This window comes from Staurois parvus, unplaced genomic scaffold, assembly GCF_062004578.1.
Source record: "Staurois parvus isolate SC_StPar_1 unplaced genomic scaffold, SC_StPar_1.0 ptg000131l, whole genome shotgun sequence".
Taxonomy (NCBI): domain Eukaryota; kingdom Metazoa; phylum Chordata; class Amphibia; order Anura; family Ranidae; genus Staurois; species Staurois parvus.
The window spans coordinates 11,857,702-11,874,652 of NW_028317927.1; the positions used below are offsets into that span (position 1 = coordinate 11,857,702).

Here is a 16,951-nt window from a genome sequence, read left to right on the forward strand (position 1 = left end):
CAATGACTTATAGCGGGACTGCGGCGGGCATTCTGACACTGAGGGGAACTGATTAACTGTCACTGACATCCCCAGTGATACTAGTACAGTGATCAGTGCTAATAAAAAGCACTGACACTATACTAATGGCACTGAGCAGGAAGGGTTTACCATCTGGGGGGATCAAAGGGTTAACTGTGTGCTGTGTGTCTGTTTCACTGTGTAAGTACATTGCTTTGTATTGCTCTGCTATGCAAAGCAATACAAATCAATGTGCAGGAGCTGACAGGGGAGAGATCTGTATTGTTTACATACAGGTCACTCCCACGTTAGTGATACTTGGCCATCACCAAGTGCCAGCGGGGAATCACCGGTCGGGTGATTGACAGCCAAGGCCACCAATGGCAGCGCGGGTAGGGCATGCACTCACCCTACCCGGAAATGCGAAATCACATATATATATATACACACATGATTTTGCGCAGCCCTGCCACCCTGTAGCAGTATTTTTGCTATAGTGTGGCGAGAAAGCGGTTATACTGTAATTTATTTTTGCTGCTGTGATCCAACTTCCTTTTTGAGGGTGGCTATGTTTGTTCTCCATGGTCCTGCTGTATGTAGGAACATAGTCGCCCTCTCTTGCTCCTTCCTGAGATGGACTATGCAATGTGTAGTGTGCAGAGCAGTGAACATGACTACAACTTTCATACACTGTACATTCCAAACAGAAGTAATGGGGGAAAAGAAGACGTTTGGGAGCTCAAGGAGGATGTTACATGGAGAAACTGAATAAGACATGATTTAATGAGAAATAGAGATATGCAGTCTTCCATTTTCTCTGGCTGTCATGCTATTCTAATACTTTCAATACTTCCAAAATTACCAACCTTTTGCATGTATGTAGATTAGGAGCTCTGACTTTATAGACTGCATACTTGTACTCAATGACCTGGAAAGTACTGAAAATCTAAGAACAGCATGCCAGCCAGACCACTGTTCATTATTGATCAGCCTCTGTATTTCTCTCAGCACAGGTTTCCTTTTAAGCAAATATTTAAATGTTTGTACCTGCTGATGAGTGTGTGATTAGGCACCTATTATATCTACCCTGCATTGCTCATAATTATGAAAATGTGTGCAGCTTTATTAAGCTTATTAAATATTGACTTGTGCAATTTTCAACTGTGCTTCTAAATAATTAGCAGGGCTGCTGGGAAATTCTAGAGTCATTTTCATCTTTCCAGGAATAGATATTCTCTGAGGTCATTATCAATCATGATGGTTTTATCACAAATTAAAGATTATAAAACAAAGCCTCTGAAAACAATGTGAGGCCCCTGGGACAATAGCATAGGAATCCGGATCAATGTACTTCTGAAATCTAGTAATCCCAAATGAATCATAATTGACACTACAATGACTAAGCAGACACTGAGCTTTTTACTTATTCAATAGTCAGCCATCATATTCATCAACTACACATAGACAAGAATATTGAAACCTTCTTATGGTTAGTTGATCTTTTTGTTTTTCCCAAGTTGAAGCCAGAGTCATAATCATGCCAGGGATTTTTTGTAAACTGAAAATCACACCTAATGACCACTGTATAATTTTATTGTGGATGTTAATGGAAATATTCAGATCCTATAGGACAAACAGCAATTTCTAGAGGAAGATCTTCTGTCTGGCAATAGCAGAAGTATGACATAGCAGCGGGGAGATGCCAATGTGTTTTCTCCCTGCTAGGCTCATGAGGAGATATACATTGATGTGTTAACAGCTGGTTTATTTTGTCATTTGGATTCATCTGCTGTAGAATCCACTTATATTTTACTTGTCAGGGCCTTAATGTATTGTTATTTTTATTATTATACAGGATTTATTTAGCTCCAAGAGTTTGCACAGTGCTTTACAAAACAAAGACAGACAGTACAGTTATAATACAATTCAATAAAAGAGGAATTAGAGGGCCCTGCCCATTAGAGCTTACAATCTAAGATAGAGATCTGATTCATGCCATCCAATAAATGAGATTTCAGCAAGTGATAAAAACCTGACAATTCGCAGGGTACCCAAACAATTGAGTACTGTCCGTGATACTTTTTTTATTTGCACTAACATAACATTTTCATGACAAGCTTCTTGGGTTTGTCCTTCAAGGTCCAAGCAATACTACTTCACAAAGTTTTATCAGAATGTTAAAAGAAACAATCTTTTTTTTCCCTCATAGAATGTTTCTTTTAACATTCTGCTAAAACTTTGTGAAGTAGCACTGCTTGGACCTTGAAGAAGAGGACATACCCTGAAAGCTTGTCATGAAAACTGTATGTTAGTGAAAATAAAAAAAAGTATCATGGATAGTACTCATTTGTTTCTGTCGCAAGTGCAGTAATACGGCTACAGTCACTTCAAACAGGGTACCCAAGACATCATAAACAAAATGATCTCCATGAAAAATGCTTTCAGCCTTGTTAATAAGAGAATATTTTGTTTTTGCTTTTATAGGCGAAGGGACAAGTGTTAGCCACATAATTGTCAGTACATATGCTCATCATAAATGTGGCATGGCTTACTGACATCATCATTATGTTTACTGACTCTCAGAAAGCATTAAGAAAATGTAATTTGGATAGAATATACAGTGCTGGGAAAAGGTCCCTTAGCATCCAAAATAAAAATAAATACATTCATTTAAAAAAAAAAAAAAAAAAAAAAAATATATATATATATATATATATATATATATATATATAGTGAAGGAAATAAGTATTTGAACTCCTGCTGATTTTGAATGTTTGCCCACTCACAAAGAAATGAACAGTCTAAAAATTGAATGGTAGGTGTATTGTAACACTGAAACAGAATAGCAACAAAAATTCAAAAGAAATGCATGACTAACAAATTATGCACTGATTTGCATGTTCATGAGGGATATAAGTATTTGATTCCCTATCATTGAGCAGGATTTCTGGCTACCAGGTGTCTTTCATACAGGTAACAAGCTGAGATTAGAAACAGTCTCTTAAAGAGAGTGCTGCTAATCTCATTTTGTTACCTGTATAAAAGACACCTGTCCACAGGCGCAATCAAACAATCAGATTCCAAACTCTCCACCATGGCAAAGACCAAAGAGCTGTCCAAAGATATCAGGGGCAAGATTGTAGACCTACACAAGGCTGGACTGGGCTACAAAACTATCGCCAAGCAGCTGGGTGAGAAGGTGACAACAGGTGGTGCAATCATTCGCAAATGGAAGATACACAAAACAACTGTCAGTCTCCCTAGGTCTGGTGCACCATGCAAGATCTCACCTCGTGGAGTGTCAATAATCATGAGAATAGTGAGGAATCATCCCAGAACTACACGTGAGGGTCTTGTCAACGATCTCCAGGCAGCTGGGACCACAGTCACAAAGAAAACAATTGGTAACACACTACGCTGACAAGGATTGAAATCCTGCAGTGCCCGCAAGGTCCCTCTGCTCAAGAAAGCACATGTCCAGGCCCGTCTGAAGTTTGCCACTGAACATCTAAATGATGCAGAGGAGGACTGGTTGAAAGTGTTGTGGTCAGATGACACCAAAATCAAGCTCTTTGGCATCAACTCAACTTGCCGTGTTTGGAGGAAGAATGCTGCCTATGACCCCAAGAACACCATCCCAACTGTCAAACATGGTGGTGGAAACATTCTGTTTTGGGGGTGTTTTTCTGCTAAGGGGACAGGACAACTGCACTGCATCAAAGGGACGATGGACGGGGCAATGCACCGTCAAATCTTGGGTGAGAACCTTCTTCCCTCAGCCAGGACATTGAAAATGGGTCATGGATGAGTGTTCCAGCATGACAATGACCAAAAACACATGGCCAAGGCAACAAAGGAGTGGCTCAAGAAGAAGCACATTAAAGTCCTGGAGTGGCCTAGCCAGTCTCCAGACCTTAATCTGATTGAAAAGCTGTGGAGGGAGCTGAGAGTTCGAGTTGCCAAACGTCAGCCACCAAACCTTAATGGAGAAGATCTGCCAAGAGGAGTGGGCCAAAATCCCTCTTGAGATGTGTGCAAACCTGGTGGTCAACTACAGGAAACGTCTGACCTCTGTGATTGCCAACAAGGGATTTGCTACCAAGTACTAAGTCATGTTTTGTGAAGGGGATCAAATACTTACTCCCCTCATGAACATGCAAATCAGTGCATAATTTGTTAGACATGCATTTCTTTTGAATTTTTTGTTGCTATTCTGTCTCTCTGTGTTACAATACACCTACCATTCGATTTTTAGACTGATCATTTTGTTGTGAATGGGCAAACATTCAAAATCAGCAAGGGGTCAAATACTTATTCCTTCACTATATATATACATATATATATTATTATTTTTTTTTACTATCAGCAGACATAATTTGATTGCATAGGTCTATTTAAAAACGGCTCCATAAAGTGATATTATTAAAGGCATTTTTTTTAAATAACAAAACATGGTATACTTACCTACTCTGGGCAGTGGTTTTGCACAGAGCAGCTGATCCTCCTTTTCTCGGGTTTCCACAGGCGATACTGGCCCCTCCCTCCTGTCAAGTGCCCCTAGAGAAAGCAGCTTCCTATGGGCCACCCAAGCAGTGTTGCTCCTGAGCTGGTACTCTGCTAGTCCTATCACACAAAGAGCCACAACTCAGACCTGCCTCCTCTCTTTCCTCATTGTCTCCCACTGCTGTCTCAGCCAATGAGGAAGGAGAGTCTCCAGACAGCCAAGACTCTCTTGCATATTGCTGGGTCGTGATGGGGCTCAAGTAAGTAATAGGGGGGGGGTGCTGTACACAAAAGTTTTTTTGCCTGAAATAACCACAATTCACCCAACATTTGCCAAAAATGTAATGGACATTTATCAAACATTTTCTAAGCAAGCATTACATTCCCTGACATTTGTCCTGTTTATAAAAATGTTACCATTACCTCCCATGTACAGTAACCCAATATTTCCTCAATTTATTGCAGCATTTTGTCCATGGAGGGTGCTGAACCTGTGTTTTCAGTGTTTGGAACTTCTAGGAGTAGCTTTTCATTGTTATTTTTTATTAAATGTAACAAGCAAAAAAGAAAAAAAAACTGAGCTAACCAGCCTGGTTCACCCAACTTGCAAGCTGGTATACCAGTAGCAAAGTGGAGAATGAGCACCCTGCTACATTGATATCAACCATGCCAAGGGGCTCCCTAAAAATGGGGTTTTTTCTTCCAATGCACAAATGCCAATAAGCACTGATCTCCTAACACCCCCTGTGGGAGAACAGAACAGGAAGGTTATTTATTGCAGAGTCTGTTTGAAAGGGTATATACCAGTATGCAGAGGGCTCTTCAGAATTTCCAGAACAGGAAGGTGACACATAAACCCTTCTCTTGCTGGCACCCCAGGGGTTGGTTTCTTTTGCATATTCATTGAAACACTTTTGTTTTGTTCGAAGCTTTGTAATAATATACAGACAGAAAACCAGCTCCATAAAGATATTTTATTATGGCAATTTCACTTTATTTTCATACAACATTATCAACTATTAGCTTTGAGAATAAAATAAGCATAAAACAAACTGCGGCCAAAGACAGAATACATAGGTTAAGCAACTACAAGCAAAAAAGTAAATCTGTGATTACACAATTGCAAAATCAAGCACATCTGTCCTTCTAGCAGATGAAGAGTTCGACATCTCAATTTAAGTGCAAATTAGGTTTTTGCCAGTGTGACTTCTGAGTAACAAATGGTCCAATAATAATAATATTAATAATAACAATAAAAATAAAATAACAATAATAATCTTCAGCTTTGGTTTACAACATTATACTGGTTGGTAAGTGCAATTTATTAAGGTCTTTGTATACAAATCATCTGCTAAAAGAACAAATTACAGAAAAAAAAGCTTCTAAAGCAAATGTGCTATGTTCAATTTGCCGGTTTAAGATTTAAAGAATACCTGTTATATGTACAATGCAGAGAAAACATCTTGTGGAGAGAGGTATCTTACATGAATATGCAGCCAACAGGGTAACTAATAATTGTTGTCATTAGCAATGTACATTGTAAAAATGATATCACTGAACTATTCATGGAATTTATAAGCACCTATTGGGTCATAGCTGAATACCTATAGTTCTGGGAGTCCAGTCCTTTTCCAATACAAATCAATTATTCTATGCCAGCATTTTCAAGAAGGAAGGTCTTTCATTATATTTTAGTGGATGTCGGGGTGAAATCCTAACTAGTTTTGTAGTACAATAGGAATACTTTGTATAGCAATAACTACATTCAATTTATGAAGGTCACATATACATAACATACAGCATTCCAAGGCCTGTGTACCACTCAAAACTTGTGATAGCTTTGATCACCGCATAGCTGAAAATCTGCTGGAGCTAGACCACTCAGCCAGTCTTTCGTATAAGAACAATCAAAAGAAATATTTAAATTATGGTGGTGACATTTCATTTATTGCAAATCAAACTCGGACAAGACCATTTGTAAGTCTTATAAAGGCTTAATATCACATCAGTCCACAAGACGACTGCCTCTACAGAGTACATACAACAGTTACACTTTAATGGTTGTGAAATTCAGTATTTATTTGTCTTGTGAACAATAAACTACAAACTGTAAAGAACTGAAATTGAATAGTATATACCCTCTATATATTTGTTTTTCTGTGATTATTTTAAACATGCATTTGTTTGAGAAATGTATGGATTACTTGATCCATGAATTCTACCTTTTTATGGCTGAAATAACTGTACGGCTTTTGTGATACTGTACAGGCAGAAGTGGACTGGTGTGTCTGTATCTGTTGTATGATCTCAGAATAATGGTATATCTGCCCAGCTAAATAATCCTGGCAAACTACAAGCCTATCACATAAAGCAAAGCAGCCTTTTTAAGTTTTGGCTACCTGAGCAATTTTCAGTTGTTCCACTGTGTGATCCAAAATTGCTAGAATTCCAAGGATTCTAAACATAGTGCGGTGAAAGTCTATGAACTAGGCTACCCAAGAGCAGCAACTTGCAGATGAAACACAGTTGTCAATGAAGTTGTCTACAGTAACTTGCCTTGTAACATGTCAACTTGCAAATTTCAACATTTCAATTCAAAAAAATACTGTTTCAGAATATTCACATTACTTAGATAGTACCACTGCCTAATTTGTTAAATTGCATTAAGCCTCCTCATTCATATCATCATTAACTGGACAACTGTATACGATTAATCAAAGTTTTAGCTTGTTTGTAACTTAACCCTGAATTTTTGGTTCTGACACATTTTATAGTTGACTGCATGCAATACACAATCACACAGTAGTGCAACCAAAATAATACCCATATGCAGCCAAGCCCTCAAGGATATGGAGTGCTAAATCTGTGACATTTTGCAAGCAATTTTGTTTAGCCTGTCATTTGAGCCTTAGCAAAACTCCTCATATTATAGACATATTTATTGAAAATAAGATCTTACTATAATACATGTTTCTTTCTTTATTTTGACTATATACAGAAGTGCAAAAAGTCAACTTCTCCCTATCCTGTCTGACATGCTATATTGCAGCATAATCAACCTTCAAGAGTTTGCACACTCTTACTCATTACGTAAACTTTGAATATTTGGATTATCAACAAAAAGTGTCCCTTGATTTATTGATTATGCAGCTTATTTATAACAAGACCTGATAATCAGGGTTTTATTTTTCAAAAATATTAAAACAATATTTTAACATCTGAAATGGATACAATACAAAATAAATTTTTGCTCTAATATCTAGGAACTATTTTCTTATAATAACTAATTACAAACAAAATAACTCATCAAAATATTACTTAATTGTCTGCCAGGATTGTTGCCGCAGCAACAACTCAACTTCTCACGTTTTCAATGATTACATAATATAAGATATCCATACAAAAGGTCTTTGTTCTCTTAGTGAAAACTAACAATGACTGATATTCTTACATTGTAATATTAAGTCTGTAAAATATAAATCATTTAGTTAACAATAATACAAATACTTATATGACAATACATGTAAATTCAGAACTAAGTAAATGGTATGAAGAAAATAAAACTATTTTTTTTATTCTTTTTTTTCTTTTTTTGTATTTTGAAAAAGTCATCGGTAAAATCTATTTAAACAGAAAAAACTCATACTAAAAAAAACAGTATTTAACTTGCAATAAAAATGAAAACATTCTAATAAATGTATGAAATTAAAAATTACATTTCAAGAGAAAATGTACTATTCATGAAGTAAGTAATTATCATAAAATGTAAAGTCACTTTATACTTTCTTAACGCAACTGAAATTACATTGATTTGGGTTTCAACCCGTAATGTAATCTAAGGCCTTAATAGATGCACAGTACAATCATTAAAACTTCTTAAATCCCATACCAAAATTAGTTCTTAAGGACATTAAATCTCCAATAGACCAACAAACTGATCAGTTTTCTTTTTTTCCATCTAAAACAAAATCTGTGACTCTGAATGATTCTGCAGCTGTTTCACATTGTGCAGATTTTTCAGCTGTAGAGTGCCCAACAGATAAAGAAAATGAACTGGGTAATTTTGATGCACAAAAAATATATGTTTTAAATACCAGACAATGAATCCAGTGGATTTAATTCTAAAGTAATACTATATTAAAATAAGTTTGCTCTTGTAAAGTTTTGTCAAGCTGGTAACATGTGGACTTATTGCTTTACAGCCGGTCATAGGCTGAACGTTTGGGTTACAGGTTGCACTGATAGTCAGGTTGCCATTTAATGTACATAATGGGTGGTTTAGTAAAGGAAAGTTGTGCTGTTAAAACATGTAGGCTGTAGTTGCTGACCATTTCTTATAAAATGCTAGATACCAGGCTTCCTTGCTGAACCAATGGCTTTAATACTTTTTGGAGAATTAGGAATTCTGATATCACATGCTGCAGATGTGTTCCATGTCAGTGATTTGACATATCAGACATGGTCCACAATGGCAGTGTATGTGGATCTCTCAGTAAACTGTACCTGTTTACCAACTGTACAAATAAAACTCTAAAGTTTACATTTACTTTCCATTAACTTGTTTATGAATGCAGTGGACTGAAAAAGACACATGACCTTTTTATATTAACACAGTGCACCACAATACATGGCGTGTGCAATGTTGTGTATTGCCTGTTACTGTAAGTGTGCACAATGAATGGCACTGCACAAGATGCCATGTGTTACTGTGCATTACAATAACATATGGTAAAATGTGTGTTAATTTAATGCATACAATTTAATACGGAGTACCGGTTTCCCCCATAAAATTAAAAGTCTGCATCTACAAATACTGTCGTTGCTGACTTTTAATATAAATTACACTTACCTGCTTCAGGATCCAGTAATTTTTGCACCCAAGCGGACTTCTTTAATCGGCTTCAGGTGCAGAAGCCAGCAACTCAACTAAGGGAAACTAGCAGTGAAGTCTGCCGGCCTCACAGCCGGTTTCCTACTGCACATGTGGGGGGGGGGAAGAGGAGGTGCTGGTGGTTGCCAAGGCGGACTCGCCAGAAGTCGGAGCGGGTACCTGTCAAAACCAGGTACCAGCTCCCCCCCCCCCCCCAAAAAAAGTGCCAAATGTGGCAATGGAGGAGGGATGGATGCCGACAAGCAGATCTTCCCCTTTTGGGGAAGAAAAATGATAGATTGACAGACACGTAGGAGTAATTTTCACACTCTCTTGTGTTTATCCTATACGTTTTTCCATTAGGCATTAAAAGGAAATAAAGTTTCACTTGTCTTACAATTAATTTAGCTTTTTTGTATGCAAGTGCAAACTTTCTAGCCTTTGTCTATGGCTGATGTGCAAGCTTGCATATTAGGGTAAACCTAGCCTGTTGGTAATTGAATACACACCTCTGCCCTTTTTTTTCTTTTTGAAACATGTTTATTTGGCAATTCCCTTCCAGTATTCAGTGAGATGTTGTATACATCGACACTGATAACATTTAAATTTTGTAATTCTGTACTCAAAATAGATTATGATGACCGGCAAAACTTTTAAAGCACAGAATGGAAGCAAAATAGAAAGTATAAATGCCTGTTAGAATATAGATCTATTCTTCAAGCCACATGACAGAACAGATTCCAGCACCATAAAATGACCTTGGGAACATTGCACACCTCATGCCTTTTGAACTCAGCGGTTTCTTTTTAGGGAATGTTACAGGACTCGGTAGAGCCTTCCTGACCTTGCCATTAGTGCAACCTGTGAACCCACAATAAGCAAATGCTTTGAATGTTTATCTGTCAGCAAAGATGCTCATCCAAAAAGTCATGTACTGTATTTAACCACCTAATATTTAAAATGCATCAGTTCATTAAATCACGTTTAGTTGAGCTTTTTCAGTGGGTAAAGTCCTTAATACGAGTTTATTGAACCTTCTTGCAGACTGTTTTTATCAATAAAACAGGTTTTCGTGGAGGTGGATTGTCAGATCCTCCCCAAACTTATATTTCAGGCCTGGATGAGTACTGGTAGGTTGAATTAACTTCAAGATAATATAGCTCTTAAAGTGCTGAATGTTCTCTATGATGGTGACATTTTCTGCAGCTGGAACCCAAATGATGTCTTTACTGTAGAAACCATAAGGACAGCATGATACCATCACTTGTTTTGTAATGGTTATTGCAGTTCGCTATGATTCAGCTTACCAGTAACTATATGAAATACCAGTTTTGGATGAAGTTGACCATTATTTATTGCAAAATGAGTATGACTTGTGTTATGACATCACAGACATAGTCCATCCTTTTACGTATACAACTAATACTTAACACAAATAAAATAAGGAACTAACATTTATATTTTGTATATCTATTTACAGTTATGAAAAGCATTCTCTATTTTAGTTATTTTCTACAATTTAATTTAGTGCATGCTGTATGTAATATACATACAATGTATAAGAATAAAGTATTCTCATATGAATACCTAATATTGTATATTATTTTATAATTTATGGTGCATATTTATAGCCCAGCCCTATGTGATCATAGCTTCAAGTGGGTAGATGTAAGAATAGCAGCTTATAAAAATAAAGTGACTGCTTTTTGACTTGGCATTCGCTATTGTAATAGCAAACTTGTCTAGTATACATCTTTATATATTCATAAAGATACAGTTCTGTGTGGAGCTGCATTAAATTAAACTTTTCTTTTCAACTTTACAGAATAATCACAATTTACAACTTTTATGTCATATCATTTTAAGGCCACCTTATATTTATTTTTCAGTCAGATTTGGAATTAAGCACACAGCAGGTAATAATGGCCCTCACACACAAAAGTGGAGTAGTTTCTCATCACAGACAGTCAAATTCTTTCTATTATATTTCCAAGGAACTTTGGAAGTATAAAAGCAAGATTCTTATAGGTTGCTATGGGAAGCAAAATACTGTTTATACATGCTTAATTATTATATAATATATACTTTGTAGGTATGTTCAGGCCTACAGTCAGTATCAATGATGGATATAGCATTGTCCAGTCACCAGAAATGTTCTATTTCACTGTAAGATTTCTTCAGTTGGTGCTAAAAACTTTAATTTCTTAAAAGCATTCATCATCATTTGATCGCTATTTCCATACACTACCTGATTATCAAAAGTGATGTTTGCAAACCTGCAAACGTTGCATAGCGTATGGCCAGCATAAGGCAATAAAAAGTGCAAATTCTAGGATTATGCATAGAAAATGTGATAGAGCAAATCATTCATACATAGAATATTAGGTGAGGTTCTCACTTAAAATACTGTGAAGAAACCACTGATGCATATCTGTTTAATGTAAAAGCATTGCCACTTATGTAATAGAAAATAAAAGACAGGTTTACTGAAGGAAAATTATGGAATATCAAAACTGGCTGTTTTTGATATCATAGATAAGAAACATATTAATATGCATCATTAAGATTCTGAGACATAATTTTAAGAATCTCAATTATACAAAAAATGGTCAGTCCATCCATAGGTGACATTTTAGATATAGGTAATTATATGGTGGATTGAGTAAGACTCTCAGATGCTTCAGCAGTGAGTTCCCTCTACCATAATTACTGACCATCTGAGTATTTGTATCTGCCGTTGCACCTAATTTTGCGTTCACAATAGCAGAACACAAAGCAGGGATAGTATGGTCCCCTCATAATGGCCACTGCAGGTGTGTAGGACCCAAAAGCCTGAATGCAGAGATTGCACCTTTAGAGTTCTCTAGAGTCCCACCAGCTGAATGGAGTGGTGTGAAACTTAAATGAAGGAAATTATATGCTGTTTTTGGGGGCTAAGTTACAGAGAACCTGTTGCTGTGCCTTGTGTGGGAAAAGCGAAATACAAAACAGCTGTAACCAATGGTGTGAACTGGGTCTGTACATGGCAATAAAAAAAAATAGGATGACAGCAGAGATAACGAAAGTGGGGAAGATATATATCTGGAGTTTTATCTTGAATTAGGGCTAGACATTTAAATTAATACTGCAATTGCTGAGCAGGACCGGTGCTCGTAGGCGGGCAAACTCAGCAATTTCCTAAGGCCTCTATATTCTTAGGTGCCCTAGAAGTATCCTCCCCCCCACACACACATGGAGAGTTCCTCTACTAAAGCAGTAGTATTTTATTCCCAGTTTAACTCCAGGGCCACAATTTATCCAATTCAGGTCTTGTTATTGAGTAATAAAAACAATGACAATGAGCTGCCCTGTCACCCTCCTGGATTAGCAGAAAGGGAGCTCTTGACACTCCTCTGTGTCTGTCTTTGGACATCAGGCATTAAAAAAAAAAAGTCATACCCAGAGTCACTTGTGCATTGTAACTTTAAACTAGACACAGACAGATTCAGAGAAAAGTGCTACTTTATCTAAATGGCGGACTGCTGAAAGTCCATATTATCATTTCCTTTACAGATTTCCTTTTTCTCAGTATACGCCATTGGCAGCACTTCTCTAGATGATATGTTCCACTGAGTATTTTCCTTGGATTCTTCTTAAAAGGTTATTACAACTAACATTTGGTGTGCTTTAAAAGCTTCAGTAATGATATACTGTAATTTGGGTAAGCCAGTTTCTGAGTAAGTACACATATACTCAGATTTAATTGACTATCGATTTGCTGGTGTCAGAATTATTACTATATACCACTGAAAACTGTTCAAGAAAATCTATTTTAACAAAGATTATATGTAAGCATAGGGCATTCAAAACTCTATTTTCATTAATACATCTACTTTTGACCAGTCCCCAAAATAAGATTTATATAATGTTTATTATACTAGGATTTAATAGAGATGTCCTAAAGTTCAGTATTGGTATTAGGCAACTATTTACATATATTATGTTTAAAGGAGAAATGTTCCCACTATAGGTGGGGGACAAAGGGAACCAGGGTATAAATATAGATATTTGAGCCATGACCCTGTGATCTGCTGCTCTAAATGTTACAAGCCAAGCACTTCTTCTTTTGGTCATCCTGTAGCCCCCTATACACAGTGAGAGGGTTATTTATCAAAGGGGTAATTTTCAATAGGGACAGGCTTGCCAGCCTGATTAACTGATTATATATAGTTTTTTCTTTTCCCTGGGTTGATTTTGAAGTATTTCATCATCTTTACTGGGCAGGGGCTATTAATCAGTCCTTACCAATTAAGCATAGTTGCCAATATTTATGTATAAAACTAAACATAACTATTTTGTTTACATAATATAATTTAAGCAAAATAGAACCTATTTAGCACAATATTGGAGCTATTTACTATTTTATTTATTAAAAATTAGATTGCGCTATCTTTAAGAACTAACTTAGGCCAACACATTCTCTCAGCCTCACCAGCCCTTCTGGCAAATGCCAGGATTGCTATAATGCCTAAACATTTCTTTTGAGCAAGTGATGATATATATTTGGAAACCATATTGATTGAGGTGAACACAAAGTAGCAGGACTAAAAGGAAAATTGCTCATTCAAATAACATTAGAGCATTAGGTAGAATATTTCCTATTATACACACTTGTGGAGTCTTTAAATACACTGACAGAGCCTACAGAATGATGCTGAAAGGCTTGGTGTGTCACATGTACAATGACAGATCATTAATTCAGGGGTACAAAGGTAAGACTTAAAGTGGTACTAAACCCAGGACCCTGCATTCACTATATCTGGTCTCCCACAGTACACAGAACATGGAAATGCAATTATTTTAGTAAATACAAACTGCGTAATACCTTTTCTCATCAGCAATTAGAGCGGTCTTGTGGCTTCAGCGGAGCGCTCGTTAAAGCTTATAAGAGGAGTTTTCTTTTTGCTCTAGGAGGATGCAAAACCCCTGACCTCTATCTGGACAGTGCTGATTGGCCCTGTGCTGATCAGATGCACTCTCCCAAGAAAATAAAAAAACCTCTCTATAAATACACACTAAACTGAGCATGAGCATATGACTACAGGTTCAGTCTATCTTATCAGGTGGACATTTGAACAAGAGGAGGGGCAGAGAAAATAGGACCAACAGCCTTTTTACACAATGCAGAGGATTAACCCCTTAGGGTCCATTGTCCATATAACAAGCACGGTTTACTGCATATGCAGACTGATTTTACTGTTGTCGGTTTAGTAACACTTTAATACATCTTTTACTTCCACTGACCCCATTATACACAAAATATCTGGTGGGGGATTCTCCTTTAAACTGGTTTTTAAACTTTTTAAAGTTACTATGTGGTAAAGCTCTTTCCCAAATGATAAATCCTGCAGCAGGACATGGTGCTGATTACCACATCTAAGTTGGTTTAACAGAATTTTAAAATGTATCCTTTGTTTTAGCTTCTGTAATCTATGCATTGCTTTGCCTTAATATACCGTAAGATTTTTGTAAATAAGTAAACTCTCCAAATGATTGCTATCTGGCAAAGCAGGAACATATACAAGATTGCAACCAATCTGTCGTTAGCTTTTATTTTCCAGTCTGCCCTGGATACCAAGCTGTTTGAAGAATATTTGCTGATACTGCACACTCTACTTTGTGCTCTGGCTTTATACATCAGCCACGATTATGCTTTATTGTACTTCATTATTTGCCTGTGAGATCTACCCTGCACACAATTCCTGACATTTATCACATTGTGACATTGCCTGACTAGTCTGGATTAAAGCCCACATAAAAGGATGGCATTTCTCGTGATGTCAAGCCTACAACTTAGGTTCAGATAAACTCATTTATGTAAGAACTTTGGTTAAAAACTCCAACAGTGCCTTATATTGATGCACACAACCACGTGTAAATGTGGGAGTTTAAAAAATAACACTGCTGTAATAATACTCTATAATCATGTACAGTCAATGGCACTTTATGATAACAATTAGTAATACCGTACTCAAAGCCCTAATGTGCTTTAAAAACATATTCAGCTGTGGTTTACTTGGCACATTCATGTGTCTCAGACCTTTTACCACCTCTTACAATCTATAACAAGAAAAATATTATCCTTATAAAACTACTCTGCATGCATACTCTCAGCTACAATGGCAATTTTAAATACAAGGTGCACCTTTTGTTATTTTGTAAACCTTGAAAAAAATTTAAAAGCATAATCTTGGTCAAAAGACGTACCAACACATTGGAGATGTTACAACATAGGCTGAATTTCCAATGCATGAAGCAATACATACCTATGGCCCTATTTATTAAGACAAAGAGCAATGTGCAAAGTGCAGTGGACATAAGAGCCAGTCACTAGCCATCCTACATTAGTTGGTCAACACTAAACTGCTGAAAGTTTACTTTTGATTGGCTATAATTTAACTGCACATAACTGCTCTTTGCATTGTTATATAATGGTTATATGAGTAAATGATAGGTACTAAGAGATGCATGTATGCATCCTGCATTGTGAAAAGACAGGATATGATGTATACTTAGACAGAAAGAAAATGTACTAATTGTATATTGCAATTGGATTCCGTGTTGATCTTGACATTGTTCAGCATGCAAGATTTCTCACTGTTGGGATCTTTGTGTTTCTTGTTGATGTTGTATGCACATTATGGCTAACGGCCTTGGCCTGTTTTTTTTTTTCAAGTTCACTTTGATCTATGGAAAAGAAGAATAATTTTTAATGTAACCAGTCAGAACAAATGAATACACTTATTTATTTATTTATTTATCTAGTTTATATAGCGCCAAAGGGTTTGCTCAGCGCTGTACAATAGAGGGGGGGACAATACATGAAACAGTACAGTAACATCAAACAGCACACGAGGGGTAAGAGGGCCCTACTCTTTTGAGCTTACAATCTAGGAGGGAGGGGGTAGTGGTACAGGAGGAAATGGCTGTGGGGGATGGAGTGGTAGGAGGAGGGAAGGGCAGCGGCTGTTAGGTGAGGGTGGGGTAGGCTTCCCTGAAGAGGTGGGTTTTCAGGGAGCGCCTGAAGGTGAGGAGGGAAGGTGACAGTCTGGTGGATTGGGGTAGTGAGTTCCAGAGGATGGGGGAGGACCTGGAGAAGTCTTGCAGTCGTGCGTGGGAGGAGGAGACCAGGGAGCAAGATAGAAGGAGGTCCTGTGAAGGACTGTGACTTCTTCAGTAAGTTGGAAAACTAATTTCCTCTTATTTACAAAGTGAGGTAGTTCAGTAAACTATGAAATCTCATTAACTTCTCAAGAAGAGCCAGAAGAAGCTGTGACCAAGTTATGAACGTTTAGGCTGGATTCACATTTTTAAATTTTTGCTTATGCTTTTCATCATTTAAATCAATGGAAACACATCAAAACACATGTCACCTGGGCATATATATAATTTCAGCCTAAACCTACATAAGAAAACAGATGTGCTGAAGCTGACTGGTTGTTGAGTAGGGTGCTACCATAGATAATGCTGAAAATATATTTATGACAGCAAGCCCCCCAGGAACAAGTCTGTCTTAGCATATCTTATTTTGAGGCCAAA

General features: G+C 37.0%; 1 protein-coding gene across 20 annotated transcripts in view; it reads right to left on the reverse strand.

The window, feature by feature from the left end:
- Positions 1-5,463: 5,463 nt before the first annotated feature.
- The window catches only part of MBNL1 (muscleblind like splicing regulator 1), a 262,308-nt gene continuing 250,820 nt past the window's right edge, over positions 5,464-16,951 (reverse strand). For all 20 annotated transcript variants that reach the window (XM_089672623.1, XM_089672620.1, XM_089672619.1 and 17 more), the window contains one exon: positions 5,464-16,099. The gene's annotated coding sequence lies outside the window, so the exon portion shown is untranslated. The remainder of the gene's footprint in view (positions 16,100-16,951) is intronic.